An 18701-nucleotide genomic window follows, 5' to 3' on the forward strand; every position below is an offset into this window, starting at 1 on the left:
CCTGGACGTTCGCAATTGCTGTGCCTGCCTCCGACTCTAATCAGGGGCCCGGGCAGACATTATTGGAGTTTGGGAGGCTGTAGAAAGAGACAGCGCCAGCGTTTGTGGGGCTGTGAATGGGGTTGCCTGGCTACTTGAAGAGCAGCAAGGGCTTTTGGTCCTGGTCCCTTTGGGGTGGGAGGAATCCCTGGACGTTCACAGTTGCTTAGCCAGGGTCCCACTTTACAAGACGGCCTTCTGAGAATATATTGGCATCTGGGACGCTCTGGAAAGAGACAGCGCCAGCATTGGTGGGGCTGTGAATAAGAATGCCTGGCTACTTGAAGAGCAGCAAGAGCTTTTGTCCTGGCCCCTTTGGGGTGGGAGGAATCCCTGGACATTCGCAATTGCTGAGGCTCTCTCCCACTTTACAAGGCGGACCTCTGAGATAGTATTGAAGTTTGGGAGGCCCTAGAAAAAGTCAGCGCCAGCGTTGGTGGGGCTGTGAATGGGGATGCCTGGGTACTTGAAGAGCAGCAAGAGCTTTTGGTCTAAGCCCCTTTGGGGTGGGAGGAATCCCTTGACGTTCGCACTTGCTGAGCCTAGCTCCTGGCGCACTCGGCAGCCCAGGGAGATAGTAGTGGAGTTTGGGAGGCTGTAGAAAGCGACAGCGCCAGCGTTTGTGGGGCTGTGAATGGGGTTTGCCTGGCTACTTGAAAAGCATCAAGGGATTTTGGTCCTGGCCCCTTTGGGGTGGGAGGAATCCCTGGACGTTCACAGTTGCTTAGCCAGGGTCCCACATTACAGGACGGCCTTCTGAGAATATATTGGCATCTGGGACGCTCTGGAAAGAGACAGCGCCAGCATTTGTGGGGCTGTGAATGGAGATGCCTGGCTACTTGAAGAGCAGCAAGAGCTTTTGGTCCAAGCCCCTTTGGGGTGGGAGGAATCCCTGGACGTTCGCAATTGCTGTGCCTGCCTCCGGCTCTATTCATGGGCCCGGGCAGACAGTATTGGAGTTTGCGAGGCTCTAGAAAGAGACAGCGCCACCATTGGTGGGCCTGTGAATAAGAATGCCTGGCTACTTGAAGAGCAGCAAGAGCTTTTGTCCTGGCCCCTTTGGGGTGGGAGGAATCCCTGGACGTTCGCAATTGCTGAACCTCGCTCCCACTTTACAAGGCGGACGTCTGAGATAGTATTGAAGTTTGGGAGGCCCTAGAAAAAGTCAGCGCCAGCGTTGGTGGGGCTGTGAATGGGGATGCCTGGCTACTTGAAGAGCAGCAAGAGCTTTTGGTCCTGGCCCCTTTGGGGTGGGAGGAATCCCTGGACGTTCGTAGTTTCTGAGCTCTGCTACGGCCTAGCTGCCCAGGCAGGTAGTATAAGAGCTTGGGAGACTGTAGAAAGAGACAGCGCCATCGTTTGTGAGGCTGTGAATGGGGTTGCGTGCCTTCTTGAAGAGCAGCAAGAGCTTTTGGTCCTGGCCCCTATGGGGTGGGAGGAATCCCTGGACGTTCGCAATTGCTGTGCCTGCCTGCGGCTCTAATCAGGGGCCCGGGCAGACAGTATTGGAGTATAGGGAGGCTCTAGAAAGAGACAGCGCCAGCATTAGTGGGGCTGTGAATAAGAATGCCTGGCTACTTGAAGAGCAGCAAGAGCTTTTGGTCCTGGCCCCTTTGGGGTGGGAGGAATCCCTGGACGTTCGCAATTCCTGAGCCTCGCTCCCACTTTACAAGGCGGACGTCTGAGATAGTATTGAAGTTTGGGAGGCCCTAGAAAAAGTCAGCGCCAGCGTTGGTGGGGCTGTGAATGGGGTTGCCTGGCTACTTGAAGAGCAGCAAGATCTTTTGGTCCAAGCCCCTTTGGGGTGGGAGGAATCCCTGGACGTTCGCAATTGCTGAGCCTGGCGCCAGGTGTACTCGGCTGCCCATGCAGGTAGTATTGGAGTTTGGGAGGCTCTAGAAAGAGACAGTGCCAGCGTTGGTGGGGCTGTGAATGGGGATGCCTGGCTACTTGAAGAGCAGCAAGAGCTTTTGGTCCTGGCCCCTTTGGGGTGGGAGGAATCCCTGGACGTTCGCAATTGCTGTGCCTGCCTCCGACTCTAATCAGGGGCCCGGGCAGACATTATTGGAGTTTGGGAGGCTGTAGAAAGAGACAGCGCCAGCGTTTGTGGGGCTGTGAATGGGGTTGCCTGGCTACTTGAAGAGCAGCAAGGGCTTTTGGTCCTGGCCCCTTTGGGGTGGGAGGAATCCCTGGACGTTCACAGTTGCTTAGCCAGGGTCCCACTTTACAAGACGGCCTTCTGAGAATATATTGGCATCTGGGACGCTCTGGAAAGAGACAGCGCCAGCATTGGTGGGGCTGTGAATAAGAATGCCTGGCTACTTGAAGAGCAGCAAGAGCTTTTGTCCTGGCCCCTTTGGGGTGGGAGGAATCCCTGGACGTTCACAATTGCTGTGCCTGCCTCCGGCTCTAATCAGGGGCCCGGGCAGACAGTATTGGAGTTAGGGAGGCTCTAGAAAGAGACAGCGCCAGCGTTGGTGGGGCTGTAAATAAGAATGCCTGGCTACTTGAAGAGCAGCAAGAGCTTTTGTCCTGGCCCCTTTGGGGTGGGAGGAATCCCTGGACGTTCGCAATTGCTGAGCCTCGCTCCCACTTTACAAGGCGGACCTCTGAGATAGTATTGAAGTTTGGGAGGCCCTAGAAAAAGTCAGCGCCAGCGTTGGTGGGGCTGTGAATGGGGATGCCTGGCTACTTGAAGAGCAGCAAGAGCTTTTGGTCCTGGCCCCTTTGGGGTGGGAGGAATCCCTTGACGTTCGCACTTGCTGAGCCTAGCTCCTGGCGTACTCGGCAGCCCAGTGAGATAGTAGTGGAGTTTGGGAGGCTGTAGAAAGCGACAGCGGCAGCGTTTGTGAGGCTGTGAATGGGGTTTGCCTGGCTACTTGAAAAGCAGCAAGGGCTTTTGGTCCTGGCCCCTTTGGGGTGGGAGGAATCCCTGGACGTTCGCACTTGCTGAGCCTAGCTCCGGGCGTACTAGGCAGGCCAGTGAGATAGTAGTGGAGTTGGGAGGCTGTAGAAAGAGACAGCGCCAGCGTTGGTGGGGCTGTGAATGGGATTGCGTGGCTACTTGAAGAGCAGCAAGAGTTTTGGTCCTGGCCTCTTAGGGGTGGGAGGAATCCCTGGAAGTTCGCAGTTTCTTAGCCTCGCTCCCAGTTTACAAGGCGGCCCTCTGAGGTACTAGTGGAGTTTGGGAGGCTTTCGAAAGAGACAGCGCCAGCGTTGGTGGGGCTGTGAATGGGGTTGCCTAGCTACTTGAAGAGCAGCAAGAGCTTTTGGTCCTGGCCCCTTTGGGGTGGGAGGAATCCCTGGACGTTCGCAATTGCTGTGCCTGCCTCCGGCTCTAATCAGGGGCCAAGGCAGACAGTATTGGAGTTTGGGAGGCTCTAGGAAGAGACAGCGCCAGCGTTGGTGCGGCTGTAAATGGGGATGCCTGGCTACTTGAAGAGCAGCAAGAGCTTTTGGTCCTGGCCCCTTTGGGGTGGGAGGAATCCCTGGACGTTCGTAGTTTCTGAGCTCTGCTACAGCCTAGCTGCCCAGGCAGGTAGTATAAGAGCTTGGGAGACTGTAGAAAGAGACAGCGCCATCGTTTGTGAGGCTGTGAATGGGGTTGCGTGCCTTCTTGAAGAGCAGCAAGAGCTTTTGGTCCTGGCCCCTTTGGGGTGGGAGGAATCCCTGGACGTTCGCAATTGCTGTGCCTGCCTGCAGCTCTAATAAGGGGCCCGGGCAGACAGTATTGGAGTTTGCAAGGCTCTAGAAAGAGACAGCGCCAGCGTTGGTGGGGCTGTGAATAAGAATGCCTGGCTACTTGAAGAGCAGCAAGAGCTTTTGTCCTGGCCCCTTTGGGGTGGGAGGAATCCCTGGACGTTCGCAATTGCTGAGCCTCGCTCCCACTTTACAAGGCGGACCTCTGAGATAGTATTGAAGTTTGGGAGGCCCTAGAAAAAGTCAGCGCCAGCGTTGGTGAGGCTGTGAATGGGGTTGCGTGGCTACTTGAAGAGCAGCAAGAGCTTTTGGTCCAAGCCCCTTTGGGGTGGGAGGAGTCCCTGGACGTTCGCAATTGCTGAGCCTAACTCCTGGCGTACTCGGCAGCCCAGTGAGATAGTATTGGAGTTAGGGAGGCTGTAGAAAGAGACAGCGCCATCGTTTGTGAGGCTATGAATGGGGTTTGCCTGGCTACTTGAAAAGCAGCAAGAGCTTTTGGTCCTGGCCCCTTTGGTTGGGGAGGATTCCCTTGACGTTCGCAATTTCTGAGCTATGCTACGGCCTAGCTGCCCAGGCAGGTAGTATAAGAGTTTGGGAGACTGTAGAAAGAGACAGCGCCATCGTTTGTGAGGGTCTGCATGGGGTTGCGTGGCTACTTGAAGAGCAGCAAGAGCTTTTGGTCCTGGCCCCTTTGGGGTGGGAGGAATCCCTGGACGTTCACAATTGCTGAGCTGGGATCCGGCTCTACTCAGGGACCCAGGAAGATATTATGGGAGTATGGGAGGCTGTAGAAAGAGACAGCGGCAGCGTTTGTGGGGCTGTGAATGGGGTTGCCTGGCTACTTGAAGAGCAGCAAGAGTTTTGGTCCTGGCCCCTTTGGGGTGGGAGGAATCCCTGGACGTTCACAGTTGCTTAGCCAGGGTCCCACTTTACAAGACGGCCTTCTGAGAATATATTGGCATCTGGGACGCTCTGGAAAGAGACAGCGCCAGCATTGGTGGGGCTGTGAATAAGAATGCCTGGCTACTTGAAGAGCAGCAAGAGCTTTTGTCCTGGCCCCTTTGGGGTGGGAGGAATCCTTGGACATTCGCACTTGCTGAGCCTCGCTCCCACTTTACAACGCGGATGTCTGAGATAGTATTGAAGTTTGGGAGGCCCTAGAAAAATTCAGCGCCAGCGTTGGTGGGGCTGTGAATGGGGTTGCCTGGCTACTTGAAGAGCAGAAAGAGCTTTTGGTCCTGGCCCCTTTGGGGTGGGAGGAATCCCTGGACGTTCGCAATTGCTGTGCCTGCCTCCGACTCTAATCAGGGGCCCGGGCAGACAGTATTGGAGTTAGCGAGGCTCTAGAAAGAGACAGCGCCAGCGTTGGTGGGGCTGTAAATAAGAATGCCTGGCTACTTGAAGAGCAGCAAGAGCTTTTGTCCTGGCCCCTTTGGGGTGGGAGGAATCCCTGGACGTTCGCAATTGCTGAGCCTCGCTCCCACTTTACAAGGCGGACGTCTGAGATAGTATTGAAGTTTGGGAGGCCCTAGAAAAAGTCAGCGCCAGCGTTGGTGCGGCTGTGAATGGGGTTGCGTGGCTACTTGAAGAGCAGCAAGAGCTTTTGGTCCAAGCCCCTTTCGGGTGGGAGGAGTCCCTGGACGTTCGCACTTGCTGAGCCTAACTCCTGGCGTACTCGGCAGCCCAGTGATATAGTTTTGGAGTTAGGGAGGTTGTAGAAAGAGACAGCGCCATCGTTTGTGAGGCTGTGAATGGGGTTTGCCTGGCTACTTGAAAAGCAGAAAGAGCTTTTGGTCCTGGCCCCTTTGGGGTGGGAGTAGTCCCTGGACGTTCGCACTTGCTGAGCCTAGCTCCTGGCGTACTTGGCAGCCCAGTGAGATAGTAGTGGAGTTTGGGAGGCTTTAGAAAGAGACAGCGGCAGCATTTGTGGGGCTGTGAATGGGGTTTGCCTGGCTACTTGAAAAGCAGCAGGAGCTTTTGGTCCTGGACCCTTTGGGGTGGGAGGAATCCCTGGACGTTCGCAGTTTCTTAGCTTCGATCCCACTTTACCAGGCGGCCCCCTGAGTTACTATTGGAGTTAGGGAGGCTGTAGATAGAGGCAGCGTCAGCGTTGGTGGGCTGTGAATGGGGTTGCCTGGCTCCTTGAAGAGAGGCTAGAGCTTTTGTTCCTGGCCCCTTTGGTTGGGGAGGATTCCCTTGACGTTCGCAATTTCTGAGCTGTGCTACGGCCTAGCTGCCCAGGCAGGTAGTATAAGAGTTTGGGAGACTGTAGAAAGAGACAGCGCCATCGTTTGTGAGGCTGTGCATGGGGTTGCGTGGCTACTTGAAGAGCAGCAAGAGCTTTTGGTCTTGGCCCCTTTGGGGTGGGAGGAATCCCTGGACGTTCACAATTGCTGAGCTGGGATCCGGCTCTACTCAGGGACCCAGGCAGATATTATGGGAGTATGGGAGGCTGTAGAAAGAGACAGCGGCAGCGTTTGTGGGGCTGTGAATGGGGTTGCCTGGCTACTTGAAGAGCAGCAAGAGCTTTTGGTCCTGGCCCCTTTGGGGTGGGAGGAATCCCTGGACGTTCACAGTTGCTTAGCCAGGGTCCCACTTTACAAGGCGGCCTTCTGAGAATATATTGGCATCTGGGACGCTCTGGAAAGAGACAGCGCCAGCGTTGGTGGGCCTGTGAATGGGGTTGCGTGGCTACTAGAAGATCAGCAAGAGCTTTTGGTCCTGGCCCCTTTGGCGTGGGAGGAATCCCTGGACGTTCGCAATTGCTGAGCCTCGCTCCCACTTTACAAGGCGGACTTCTGAGATATTATTGAAGTTTGGGAGGCCCTAGAAAAAGTCAGCGCCAGCGTTGGTGCGGCTGTGAATGGGGTTGCGTGGCTACTTGAAGAGCAGCAAGAGCTTTTGGTCCTGGCCCCTTTGGGGTGGGAGGAGTCCCTGGACGTTCGCACTTGCTGATCCTAACTCCTGGCATACTCGGCAGCCCAGTGAGATAGTAGTGGAGTTAGGGAGGCTCTAGAAAGAGACAGCGCCATCGTTTGTGGGGCTGTGAATGGGGTTTGCCTGGCTAATTGAAAAGCAGCAAGAGCTTTTGGTCCTGGCCCCTTTGGGGTGGGAGGAATCCCTGGACATTCACAGTTGCTTAGCCAGGGTCCCACTTTACCAGGCGGCCCTCTGAGTTACTATTGGAGTTACGGAGGCTGTAGATAGAGACAGCGTCAGCGTTGGTGGGCTGTGAATGGGGTTGCCTGGCTCCTTGAAGAGCAGCAAGAGCTTTTGGTCCTGGCCCCTTTGGTGTGGGAGGAATACCTGGACCTTCGCAATTGCTGTGCGTGCCTCCGGCTCTATTCAGGGGCCCGGGCAGACAGTATCGGAGTTTGCGAGGCTCTAGAAAGAGACAGCGCCAGCGTTGGTGGGGCTGTAAATGGGGATGCCTGGCTACTTGAAGAGCAGCAAGAGCTTTTGGTCCTGGCCCCTTTGGGGTGGGAGGAATCCCTGGACGTTCGTAGTTTCTGAGCTCTGCTACGGCCTAGCTGCCCAGGCAGGTAGTATAAGAGCTTGGGAGACTGTAGAAAGAGACAGCGCCATCGTTTGTGAGGCTGTGAATGGGGTTGCGTGCCTTCTTGAAGAGCAGCAAGAGCTTTTGGTCCTGGCCCCTATGGGGTGGGAGGAATCCCTGGACGTTCACAATTGCTTAGCCAGGGTCCCACTTTACAAGACGGCCTTCTGAGAATATATTGGCATCTGGGACGCTCTGGAAAGAGACAGTGCCAGCATTGGTGGGGCTGTGAATGGGGATGCCTGACTACTTGAAGAGCAGCAAGAGCTTTTGTCCTGGCCCCTTTGGGGTGGGAGGAATCCCTGGACGTTCGCACTTGCTGAGCCTGGCGCCAGGTGTACTCGGCTGCCCATGCAGGTAGTATTGGAGTTTGGGAGGCTCTAGAAAGAGACAGCGCCAGCGTTGGTGGGGCTGTGAATGGGGTTGCCTAGCTACTTGAAGAGCAGCAAGAGCTTTTGGTCCTGGCCCCTTTGGGGTGGGAGGAATCCCTGGACGTTCGCAATTGCTGTGCCTGCCTCCGGCTCTAATCAGGGGCCAAGACAGACTGTATTGGAGTTTGGGCGGCTCTAGAAAGAGACAGCGCCAGCGTTTGTGGGGCTGTAAATGAGGATGCCTGGCTACTTGAAGAGCAGCAAGAGCTTTTGGTCCTGGCCCCTTTGGGGTGGGAGGAATCCCTGGACGTTCACAATTGCTGTGCCTGCCCCCGGCTCTATTCAGGGGCCCGGGCAGACAGTATTGGAGTTTCCGAGGCTCTAGAAAGAGACAGCGCCAGCGTTGCTGGGGCTGTAAATAAGAATGCCTGGCTGCTTGAAGAGCAGCAAGAGCTTTTGTCCTGGCCCCTTTGGGGTGGGAGGAATCCCTGGACGTTTGCAATTGCTGAGCCTCGCTCCCACTTTACAAGGCGGACCTCTGAGATAGTATTGAAGTTTGGGAGGCCCTAGAAAAAGTCAGTGCCAGCGTTGGTGGGGCTGTGAATGGGGATGCCTGGCTACTTGAAGAGCAGCAAGAGCTTTTGGCCCAAGCCCCTTTCGGGTGGGAGGAATCCCTGGACGTTCGCACTTGCTGAGCCTAGCTCCTGGCGTACTTGGCAGCCCAGTGAGATAGTAGTGGAGTTTGAGAGGCTGTAGAAACAGACAGCGCCAGCGTTTGTGGGGCTGTGAATGGGGTTTGCCTGGCTACTTGAAAAGGAGCAAGGGCTTTTGGTCCTGGCCCCTTTGGGGTGGGAGGAATCCCTGGACGTTCGCAATTGCTGAGCCTAGCTCCTGGCGTACTCGGCAGGCCAGTGAGATAGTAGTGGAGTTTGGGAGGCTGTAGAAAGAGACAGCGCCAGCGTTGGTCGGGCTGTGAATAGGATTGCGTGGCTACTTGAAGAGCAGCAAGAGTTTTGGTCCTGGCCTCTTTGGGGTGGGAGGAATCCCTGGAAGTTCACAGTTTCTTAGCCTCGCTCACACTTTACAAGGCGGCCCTCTGAGGTAGTATTGGAGCTTCGGAGGCTCTGGAAAGAGACAGCGCCAGCATTTGTGGGGCTGTGAATGGGGTTGCCTAGCTACTTGAAGAGCAGCAAGAGCTTTTGGTCCTGGCCCCTTTGGGGTGGGAGGAATCCCTGGACGTTCGCAATTGCTGTGCCTGCCTCCGACACTAATCAGGGGCCCGGGCAGACAGTATTGGAGTTTGGGAGGCTCTAGGAAGAGACAGCGCCAGCGTTGGTGGGGCTGTAAATGGGGATGCCTGGCTACTTGAAGAGCAGCAAGAGCTTTTGGTCCTGGCCCCTTTGGGGTGGGAGGAATCCCTGGACGTTCGTAGTTTCTGAGCTCTGCTACGGCCTAGCTGCCCAGGCAGGTTGTAGAAGAGCTTGGGAGACTGTAGAAAGAGACAGCGCCATCGTTTGTGAGGCTGTGAATGGGGTTGCGTGCCTTCTTGAAGAGCAGCAAGAGCTTTTGGTCCTGGCCCCTATGGGGTGGGAGGAATCCCTGGACGTTCGCAATTGCTGTGCCTGCCTGCGGCTCTAATCAGGGGCCCGGGCAGACAGTATTGGAGTTAGGGAGGCTCTAGAAAGAGACAGCGCCAGCATTAGTGGGGCTGTGAATAAGAATGCCTGGCTACTTGAAGAGCAGCAAGAGCTTTTGTCCTGGCCCCTTTGGGGTGGGAGGAATCCCTGGACGTTCACAATTGGCTAGCCAGGGTCCCACTTTACAAGACGGCCTTCTGAGAATATATTGGCATCTGGGACGCTCTGGAAAGAGACAGCGCCAGCATTGGTGGGGCTGTGAATGGGGATGCCTGGCTACTTGAAGAGCAGCAAGAGCTTTTGGTCCTGGCCCCTTTGGGGTGGGAGGAATCCCTGGACGTTCACAATTGCTTAGCCAGGGTCCCACTTTACAAGACGGCCTTCTGAGAATATATTGGCATCTGGGACGCTCTGGAAAGAGACAGCGCCAGCATTGGTGGGGCTGTGAATGGGGATGCCTGGCTACTTGAAGAGCAGCAAGAGCTTTTGGTCCTGGCCCCTTTGGGGTGGGAGGAATCCCTGGACGTTCGCAATTGCTGTGCCTGCCTCCGGCTCTAATCAGGGGCCAAGACAGACTGTATTGGAGTTTGGGCGGCTCTAGAAAGAGACAGCGCCAGCGTTTGTGGGGCTGTAAATGAGGATGCCTGGCTACTTGAAGAGCAGCAAGAGCTTTTGGTCCTGGCCCCTTTGGGGTGGGAGGAATCCCTGGACGTTCACAATTGCTGTGCCTGCCTCCGGCTCTATTCAGGGGCCCGGGCAGACAGTATTGGAGTTTCCGAGGCTCTAGAAAGAGACAGTGCCAGCGTTGCTGGGGCTGTAAATAAGAATGCCTGGCTGCTTGAAGAGCAGCAAGAGCTTTTGTCCTGGCCCCTTTGGGGTGGGAGGAATCCCTGGACGTTTGCAATTGCTGAGCCTCGCTCCCACTTTACAAGGCGGACCTCTGAGATAGTATTGAAGATTGGGAGGCCCTAGAAAAAGTCAGTGCCAGCGTTGGTGGGGCTGTGAATGGGGATGCCTGGCTACTTGAAGAGCAGCAAGAGCTTTTGGCCCAAGCCCCTTTCGGGTGGGAGGAATCCCTGGACGTTCGCACTTGCTGAGCCTAGCTCCTGGCGTACTTGGCAGCCCAGTGAGATAGTAGTGGAGTTTGGGAGGCTGTAGAAACAGACAGCGCCAGCGTTTGTGGGGCTGTGAATGGGGTTTGCCTGGCTACTTGAAAAGGAGCAAGGGCTTTTGGTCCTGGCCCCTTTGGGGTGGGAGGAATCCCTGGACGTTCGCAATTGCTGAGCCTAGCTCCTGGCGTACTCGGCAGGCCAGTGAGATAGTAGTGGAGTTTGGGAGGCTGTAGAAAGAGACAGCGCCAGCGTTGGTCGGGCTGTGAATAGGATTGCGTGGCTACTTGAAGAGCAGCAAGAGTTTTGGTCCTGGCCTCTTTGGGGTGGGAGGAATCCCTGGAAGTTCACAGTTTCTTAGCCTCGCTCACACTTTACAAGGCGGCCCTCTGAGGTAGTATTGGAGCTTCGGAGGCTCTGGAAAGAGACAGCGCCAGCATTTGTGGGGCTGTGAATGGGGTTGCCTAGCTACTTGAAGAGCAGCAAGAGCTTTTGGTCCTGGCCCCTTTGGGGTGGGAGGAATCCCTGGACGTTCGCAATTGCTGTGCCTGCCTCCGACACTAATCAGGGGCCCGGGCAGACAGTATTGGAGTTTGGGAGGCTCTAGGAAGAGACAGCGCCAGCGTTGGTGGGGCTGTAAATGGGGATGCCTGGCTACTTGAAGAGCAGCAAGAGCTTTTGGTCCTGGCCCCTTTGGGGTGGGAGGAATCCCTGGACGTTCGTAGTTTCTGAGCTCTGCTACGGCCTAGCTGCCCAGGCAGGTAGTAGAAGAGCTTGGGAGACTGTAGAAAGAGACAGCGCCATCGTTTGTGAGGCTGTGAATGGGGTTGCGTGCCTTCTTGAAGAGCAGCAAGAGCTTTTGGTCCTGGCCCCTATGGGGTGGGAGGAATCCCTGGACGTTCGCAATTGCTGTGCCTGCCTGCGGCTCTAATCAGGGGCCCGGGCAGACAGTATTGGAGTTAGGGAGGCTCTAGAAAGAGACAGCGCCAGCATTAGTGGGGCTGTGAATAAGAATGCCTGGCTACTTGAAGAGCAGCAAGAGCTTTTGTCCTGGCCCCTTTGGGGTGGGAGGAATCCCTGGACGTTCACAATTGGCTAGCCAGGGTCCCACTTTACAAGACGGCCTTCTGAGAATATATTGGCATCTGGGACGCTCTGGAAAGAGACAGCGCCAGCATTGGTGGGGCTGTGAATGGGGATGCCTGGCTACTTGAAGAGCAGCAAGAGCTTTTGGTCCTGGCCCCTTTGGGGTGGGAGGAATCCCTGGACCTTCGCAATTGCTGTGCCTGCCTCCGGCTCTAATCAGGGGCCCGGGCAGACAGTATTGGAGTTAGGGAGGCTCTAGAAAGAGACAGCGCCAGCATTAGTGGGGCTGTGAATAAGAATGCCTGGCTACTTGAAGAGCAGCAAGAGCTTTTGTCCTGGCCCCTTTGGGGTGGGAGGAATCCCTGGACGTTCACAATTGGTTAGCCAGGGTCCCACTTTACAAGACGGCCTTCTGAGAATATATTGGCATCTGGGACGCTCTGGAAAGAGACAGCGCCAGCATTGGTGGGGCTGTGAATGGGGATGCCTGGCTACTTGAAGAGCAGCAAGAGCTTTTGGTCCTGGCCCCTTTGGGGTGGGAGGAATCCCTGGACCTTCGCAATTGCTGTGCCTGCCTCCGGCTCTAATCAGGGGCCCGGGCAGACAGTATTGGAGTTAGGGAGGCTCTAGAAAGAGACAGCGCCAGCATTGGTGGGGCTGTGAATAAGAATGCCTGGCTACTTGAAGAGCAGCAAGAGCTTTTGTCCTGGCCCCTTTGGGGTGGGAGGAATCCCTGGACGTTCACAGTTGCTTAGCCAGGGTCCCAGTTTACAAGACGGCCTTCTGAGAATATATTGGCATCTGGGACGCTCTGGAAAGAGACAGCGCCAGCATTGGTGGGGCTGTGAATGGGGATGCCTGGCTACTTGAAGAGCAGCAAGAGCTTTTGGTCCTGGCCCCTTTGGGGTGGGAGGAATCCCTGGACGTTCACAATTGCTTAGCCAGGGTCCCACTTTACAAGACGGCCTTCTGAGAATATATTGGCATCTGGGACGCTCTGGAAAGAGACAGCGCCAGCATTGGTGGGGCTGTGAATGGGGATGCCTGGCTACTTGAAGAGCAGCAAGAGCTTTTGGTCCTGGCCCCTTTGGGGTGGGAGGAATCCCTGGACCTTCGCAATTGCTGTGCCTGCCTCCGGCTCTAATCAGGGGCCCGGGCAGACAGTATTGGAGTTAGGGAGGCTCTAGAAAGAGACAGCGCCAGCATTGGTGGGGCTGTGAATAAGAATGCCTGGCTACTTGAAGAGCAGCAAGAGCTTTTGTCCTGGCCCCTTTGGGGTGGGAGGAATCCCTGGACGTTCACAGTTGCTTAGCCAGGGTCCCAGTTTACAAGACGGCCTTCTGAGAATATATTGGCATCTGGGACGCTCTGGAAAGAGACAGCGCCAGCGTTGGTGGGGCTGTGAATGGGGATGCCTGGCTACTTGAAGAGCAGCAAGAGCTTTTGGTCCTGGCCCCTTTGGGGTGGGAGGAATCCCTGGACGTTCACAATTGCTTAGCCAGGGTCCCACTTTACAAGACGGCCTTCTGAGAATATATTGGCATCTGGGACGCTCTGGAAAGAGACAGCGCCAGCATTGGTGGGGCTGTGAATGGGGATGCCTGGCTACTTGAAGAGCAGCAAGAGCTTTTGGTCCTGGCCCCTTTGGGGTGGGAGGAATCCCTGGACGTTCACAATTGGTTAGCCAGGGTCCCACTTTACAAGACGGCCTTCTGAGAATATATTGGCATCTGGGACGCTCTGGAAAGAGACAGTGCCAGCATTGGTGGGGCTGTGAATGGGGATGCCTGACTACTTGAAGAGCAGCAAGAGCTTTTGTCCTGGCCCCTTTGGGGTGGGAGGAATCCCTGGACGTTCGCAATTGCTGAGCCTCGCTCCCACTTTACAAGGCGGACCTCTGAGACAGTATTGAAGTTTGGGAGGCCCTAGAAAAAGTCAGCGCCAGCGTTGGTGGGGCTGTGAATGGGGATGCCTGGCTACTTGAAGAGCAGCAAGAGCTTTTGTCCTGGCCCCTTTGGGGTGGGAGGAATCCCTGGACGTTCACAGTTGCTTAGCCAGGGTCCCAGTTTACAAGACGGCCTTCTGAGAATATATTGGCATCTGGGACGCTCTGGAAAGAGACAGCGCCAGCATTGGTGGGGCTGTGAATGGGGATGCCTGGCTACTTGAAGAGCAGCAAGAGCTTTTGGTCCTGGCCCCTTTGGGGTGGGAGGAATCCCTGGACGTTCACAATTGCTTAGCCAGGGTCCCACTTTACAAGACGGCCTTCTGAGAATATATTGGCATCTGGGACGCTCTGGAAAGAGACAGCGCCAGCATTGGTGGGGCTGTGAATGGGGATGCCTGGCTACTTGAAGAGCAGCAAGAGCTTTTGGTCCTGGCCCCTTTGGGGTGGGAGGAATCCCTGGACCTTCGCAATTGCTGTGCCTGCCTCCGGCTCTAATCAGGGGCCCGGGCAGACAGTATTGGAGTTAGGGAGGCTCTAGAAAGAGACAGCGCCAGCATTGGTGGGGCTGTGAATAAGAATGCCTGGCTACTTGAAGAGCAGCAAGAGCTTTTGTCCTGGCCCCTTTGGGGTGGGAGGAATCCCTGGACGTTCACAGTTGCTTAGCCAGGGTCCCAGTTTACAAGACGGCCTTCTGAGAATATATTGGCATCTGGGACGCTCTGGAAAGAGACAGCGCCAGCATTGGTGGGGCTGTGAATGGGGATGCCTGGCTACTTGAAGAGCAGCAAGAGCTTTTGGTCCTGGCCCCTTTGGGGTGGGAGGAATCCCTGGACGTTCACAATTGCTCAGCCAGGGTCCCACTTTACAAGACGGCCTTCTGAGAATATATTGGCATCTGGGACGCTCTGGAAAGAGACAGCGCCAGCATTGGTGGGGCTGTGAATGGGGATGCCTGGCTACTTGAAGAGCAGCAAGAGCTTTCGGTCCTGGCCCCTTTGGGGTGGGAGGAATCCCTGGACGTTCACAATTGCTCAGCCAGGGTCCCACTTTACAAGACGGCCTTCTGAGAATATATTGGCATCTGGGACGCTCTGGAAAGAGACAGCGCCAGCATTGGTGGGGCTGTGAATGGGGATGCCTGGCTACTTGAAGAGCAGCAAGAGCTTTTGGTCCTGGCCCCTTTGGGGTGGGAGGAATCCCTGGACGTTCACAATTGGTTAGCCAGGGTCCCACTTTACAAGACGGCCTTCTGAGAATATATTGGCATCTGGGACGCTCTGGAAAGAGACAGTGCCAGCATTGGTGGGGCTGTGAATGGGGATGCCTGACTACTTGAAGAGCAGCAAGAGCTTTTGTCCTGGCCCCTTTGGGGTGGGAGGAATCCCTGGACGTTCGCAATTGCTGAGCCTCGCTCCCACTTTACAAGGCGGACCTCTGAGACAGTATTGAAGTTTGGGAGGCCCTAGAAAAAGTCAGCGCCAGCGTTGGTGGGGCTGTGAATGGGGATGCCTGGCTACTTGAAGAGCAGCAAGAGCTTTTGTCCTGGCCCCTTTGGGGTGGGAGGAATCCCTGGACGTTCGCACTTGCTGAGCCTAGCTCCTGGCGTACTCGGCAGCCCAGGGAGATAGTAGTGGAGTTTGGGAGGCTGTAGAAAGAGACAGCGCCAGCGTTGGTGGGGCTGTGAATAGGATTGGGTGGCTACTTGAAGAACAGCAAGAGTTTTGGTCCTGAACTCTTTTGGGTGGGAGGAATCCCTGGAAGTTCGCAGTTTCTTAGCCTCGCTCCCACTTTACAAGGCGGCCCTCTGAGGTAGTATTGGAGCTTCGGAGGCTCTGGAAAGAGACAGCGCCAGCATTTGTGGGGCTGTGAATGGGGTTGCCTAGCTACTTGAAGAGCAGAAAGAGCTTTTGGTCCTGGCCCCTTTGGGGTGGGAGGAATCCCTGGACGTTCGCAATTGCTGTGCCTGCCTCTGGCTCTAATCAGGGGCCAAGGCAGACAGTATTGGAGTTTGGGAGGCTCTAGAAAGAGACAGCGCCAGCTTTGGTGGGGCTGTAAATGGGGATGCCTGGCTACTTGAAGAGCAGCAAGAGCTTTTGGTCCTGGCCCCTTTGGGGTGGGAGGAATCCCTGGACGTTCGTAGTTTCTGAGCTCTGCTACGGCCTAGCTGCCCAGGCAGGTAGTATAAGAGCTTGGGAGACTGTAGAAAGAGACAGCGCGATCTTTTGTGAGGCTGTGAATGGGGTTGCGTGCCTTCTTGAAGAGCAGCAAGAGCTTTTGGTCCTGGCCCCTATGGGGTGGGAGGAATCCCTGGACGTTCGCAATTGCTGTGCCTGCCTGCGGCTCTATTCAGGGGCCCGGGCAGACAGTATTGGAGTTAGGGAGGCTCTAGAAAGAGACAGCGCCAGCATTAGTGGGGCTGTGAATAAGAATGCCTGGCTACTTGAAGAGCAGCAAGAGCTTTTGTCCTGGCCCCTTTGGGGTGGGAGGAATCCCTGGACGTTCACAATTGGCTAGCCAGGGTCCCACTTTACAAGACGGCCTTCTGAGAATATATTGGCATCTGGGACGCTCTGGAAAGAGACAGCGCCAGCATTGGTGGGGCTGTGAATGGGGATGCCTGGCTACTTGAAGAGCAGCAAGAGCTTTTGGTCCTGGCCCCTTTGGGGTGGGAGGAATCCCTGGACGTTCACAATTGCTTAGCCAGGGTTCCACTTTACAAGACGGCCTTCTGAGAATATATTGGCATCTGGGACGCTCTGGAAAGAGACAGCGCCAGCATTGGTGGGGCTGTGAATGGGGATGCCTGGCTACTTGAAGAGCAGCAAGAGCTTTTGGTCCTGGCCCCTTTGGGGTGGGAGGAATCCCTGGACGTTCACAATTGCTTAGCCAGGGTCCCACTTTACAAGACGGCCTTCTGAGAATATATTGGCATCTGGGACGCTCTGGAAAGAGACAGCGCCAGCATTGGTGGGGCTGTGAATGGGGATGCCTGGCTACTTGAAGAGCAGCAAGAGCTTTTGGTCCTGGCCCCTTTGGGGTGGGAGGAATCCCTGGACGTTCGCAATTGCTGAGCCTCGCTCCCACTTTACAAGGCGGACCTCTGAGACAGTATTGAAGTTTGGGAGGCCCTAGAAAAAGTCAGCGCCATCGTTGGTGGGGCTGTGAATGGGGATGCCTGGCTACTTGAAGAGCAGCAAGAGCTTTTGTCCTGGCCCCTTTGGGGTGGGAGGAATCCCTGGACGTTCACAGTTGCTTAGCCAGGGTCCCAGTTTACAAGACGGCCTTCTGAGAATATATTGGCATCTGGGACGCTCTGGAAAGAGACAGCGCCAGCATTGGTGGGGCTGTGAATGGGGATGCCTGGCTACTTGAAGAGCAGCAAGAGCTTTTGGTCCTGGCCCCTTTGGGGTGGGAGGAATCCCTGGACGTTCACAATTGCTTAGCCAGGGTCCCACTTTACAAGACGGCCTTCTGAGAATATATTGGCATCTGGGACGCTCTGGAAAGAGACAGCGCCAGCATTGGTGGGGCTGTGAATGGGGATGCCTGGCTACTTGAAGAGCAGCAAGAGCTTTTGGTCCTGGCCCCTTTGGGGTGGGAGGAATCCCTGGACGTTCACAATTGGTTAGCCAGGGTCCCACTTTACAAGACGGCCTTCTGAGAATATATTGGCATCTGGGACGCTCTGGAAAGAGACAGTGCCAGCATTGGTGGGGCTGTGAATGGGGATGCCTGACTACTTGAAGAGCAGCAAGAGCTTTTGTCCTGGCCCCTTTGGGGTGGGAGGAATCCCTGGACGTTCGCAATTGCTGAGCCTCGCTCCCACTTTACAAGGCGGACCTCTGAGACAGTATTGAAGTTTGGGAGGCCCTAGAAAAAGTCAGCGCCAGCGTTGGTGGGGCTGTGAATGGGGATGCCTGGCTACTTGAAGAGCAGCAAGAGCTTTTGTCCTGGCCCCTTTGGGGTGGGAGGAATCCCTGGACGTTCACAGTTGCTTAGCCAGGGTCCCAGTTTACAAGACGGCCTTCTGAGAATATATTGGCATCTGGGACGCTCTGGAAAGAGACAGCGCCAGCATTGGTGGGGCTGTGAATGGGGATGCCTGGCTACTTGAAGAGCAGCAAGAGCTTTTGGTCCTGGCCCCTTTGGGGTGGGAGGAATCCCTGGACGTTCACAATTGCTTAGCCAGGGTCCCACTTTACAAGACGGCCTTCTGAGAATATATTGGCATCTGGGACGCTCTGGAAAGAGACAGCGCCAGCATTGGTGGGGCTGTGAATGGGGATGCCTGGCTACTTGAAGAGCAGCAAGAGCTTTTGGTCCTGGCCCCTTTGGGGTGGGAGGAATCCCTGGACCTTCGCAATTGCTGTGCCTGCCTCCGGCTCTAATCAGGGGCCCGGGCAGACAGTATTGGAGTTTGCGAGGCTCTAGAAAGAGACAGCGCCAGCATTGGTGGGGCTGTGAATAAGAATGCCTGGCTACTTGAAGAGCAGCAAGAGCTTTTGTCCTGGCCCCTTTGGGGTGGGAGGAATCCCTGGACGTTCACAGTTGCTTAGCCAGGGTCCCAGTTTACAAGACGGCCTTCTGAGAATATATTGGCATCTGGGACGCTCTGGAAAGAGACAGCGCCAGCATTGGTGGGGCTGTGAATGGGGATGCCTGGCTACTTGAAGAGCAGCAAGAGCTTTTGGTCCTGGCCCCTTTGGGGTGGGAGGAATCCCTGGACGTTCACAATTGCTTAGCCAGGGTCCCACTTTACAAGACGGCCTTCTGAGAATATATTGGCATCTGGGACGCTCTGGAAAGAGACAGCGCCAGCATTGGTGGGGCTGTGAATGGGGATGCCTGGCTACTTGAAGAGCAGCAAGAGCTTTTGGTCCTGGCCCCTTTGGGGTGGGAGGAATCCCTGGACGTTCACAATTGGTTAGCCAGGGTCCCACTTTACAAGACGGCCTTCTGAGAATATATTGGCATCTGGGACGCTCTGGAAAGAGACAGTGCCAGCATTGGTGGGGCTGTGAATGGGGATGCCTGACTACTTGAAGAGCAGCAAGAGCTTTTGTCCTGGCCCCTTTGGGGTGGGAGGAATCCCTGGACGTTCGCAATTGCTGAGCCTCGCTCCCACTTTACAAGGCGGACCTCTGAGACAGTATTGAAGTTTGGGAGGCCCTAGAAAAAGTCAGCGCCAGCGTTGGTGGGGCTGTGAATGGGGATGCCTGGCTACTTGAAGAGCAGCAAGAGCTTTTGTCCTGGCCC

Source organism: Platalea leucorodia (genome assembly GCF_965183815.1).
Source record: "Platalea leucorodia genome assembly, chromosome: 6".
Lineage (NCBI taxonomy): Eukaryota > Metazoa > Chordata > Aves > Pelecaniformes > Threskiornithidae > Platalea > Platalea leucorodia.